The following is a 2122-nucleotide window of genomic DNA, read 5'->3' as shown; positions in this document are numbered from 1 at the left end:
AGGTTCAAACACACAACTACACAATTACCAATCAAATCACGCCTCATGGTCCAACATATTATTAAAATAATAAAACCATTAAATTGCACTCTAATGGCATACACAAAAGTTGAACCCAAGTCCTCCCATAATAACCAAATACTCTTAATCACTTGACCTAGTATTGTCCCTTGTTTTCTCTCTCCACATTAATTAACTTAGGGACTCTCGTCCTCGCATTTATTAAATTAATATTTATTTATTTATTTAATTTTCTCGGGTCTTACATCATACATATATTTGGCTGAGGTGTGAAGTATGCTTAACTTCCTTATCCACTACAATCAACAAGTTCCATGATACTAATTCATTACTTAAAAAATCAAAAGATATGTTATAAGATGAAAATAAAGTTTTCTTAAACACAGTCCACAACTACAAGAAAAACCTTAAATAATGACCAAATTTAGTGACAAGTAGAGACCAATTTAAAAACCAATTCCTTTTGTAAGCAAAACCTCAGTACCTAATGTTAGTTACCAATATAGAGACCGATTCGTAATAGAAACAATTTTAGTTACCAATTTATAGACCAATTATAATTTTTTTAAACTAGTTTACCTACCAATAATTTTTAGTTTATAAATTAATATCTAAATTGGTCATTATAATGACTAATTATTTTTGGTCACTACATTTGGTCATTGTTTAAGATTTTTTTTTGTAGTGATAAGGATGAGTAACATATTGCGTAATTGTACTTGACACACTTTATTGTACAGAAGGTTGGCAAAACGGGCCAGCTCGGCCCGTTTTGGCCCGGCCGTATGTGGCCCGTAAAAAATGGGTCGGGCCGAGCTGGCCCGTCAAACAGAAACAGGCCAATAATCACAACTCGTCCCGTATAGGGCGGGCCAATGGGTCGGGCTAGCCCGTCCAATTTTTTTTTCTTTTTTTAAATTTTTAAAAGTTTTTTAATTTTTTTTCAAATTTTTTAATTTGTTTTATTTTTTAAATTTGTTTATATATACATATAAATTATTATTAAAGTCATATTTAATCAAATAAAATATTTTTTTAACTTTTATTTGATTAGTTAATGTTTTTAGTTAGATAAGTTAAAATAATTATTTAATTCACATATTAAATTATTCAATTATAAATAATAATTCAAACTTAATTTGTAGGTGTTAATGCTTTAAATTAGAATACTATTATATATTTATACATTTAAAATATATAATATAAAAAACTAATCTTTTTAATTACTTTTATTTTATTTTATTTTTTTAAAACAGCACAACGGGCCAGGACAAGTTGGCCCGTATTTTGGCCCGTCAAGTTGACGGGTTAGACGGAACGGGCCAGAACGGGCTGACAGGTTGAAATTCTCAACCCAACTCGTTCCTTTTAATACGGGCTGATGGGCTGGCCCGTTGGGCCCATCCCGTTTTGCCACCGCTAATTGTACATATTGTATCATAATTATAGCCAAATTCCATTACAAAAGCCTTATGTTCAACTATTCATGCTTTTTTGTAGATCATTGAATAACTAATAGTTTTATTTCCCATTGATGGTGAATTTTGATAAAAATTGTTGTCTTGATCAATGTGATATTGCTTTATCTTAATCATAATAGTCTTCTTTGTATTGCAACATATCCATTCTGATAGATCAAATTAAATATTTTAGCCTAGTCAAGTAAATCATTGAAGATGTTGGATATACCAATATATCTATGTGCCACGTATAAAAACAATATGGAAAAATACTTTTTGCATAGTGGGAGAAATATACACTTAATAGTTAAAACACATACATTTGTTGAGAGTGGGATTTGAACCCACGCCCTTTCAGACTAGAACCTTAATCTGACGCCTTAGACCAACTCGGCTATCTCAACTCTAATTTTGAATCTCAACTTTGGGTTTCACAATTGTTCTTGATTGTGGTTTTGTCATGTAAGAATTTAAAAGTAGAGTTCGTAATTAAAGTTTCACAATTTGTATATGGAATAATAACACTTTGCAATTACTATGAAAACTTCATATATAACCTTATTCAGCATTGAGTAATATTAAAATGTGATGGCCTTGATTTTGATTATGGATATCGTCTTGAGGCACAATCATATGGTATG

At 30.5% G+C, this 2122-nt stretch overlaps 1 non-coding gene across 1 annotated transcript; it reads right to left on the bottom strand.

Annotated features, from left to right (window-relative positions):
* Positions 1-1804: 1804 nt before the first annotated feature.
* On the bottom strand, positions 1805-1885 carry TRNAL-AAG. Its single transcript has one exon. It is a non-coding gene; the product is annotated as a tRNA-Leu (tRNA).
* Positions 1886-2122: the final 237 nt, after the last annotated feature.

The sequence above is a fragment of the Vigna unguiculata genome, chromosome 11, assembly GCF_004118075.2.
Source record: "Vigna unguiculata cultivar IT97K-499-35 chromosome 11, ASM411807v1, whole genome shotgun sequence".
Classification (NCBI taxonomy): domain Eukaryota; kingdom Viridiplantae; phylum Streptophyta; class Magnoliopsida; order Fabales; family Fabaceae; genus Vigna; species Vigna unguiculata.
The sequence above is the reverse complement of the archived record's forward strand: the minus strand, read 5'-3'. Positions and strand labels throughout refer to the sequence as shown.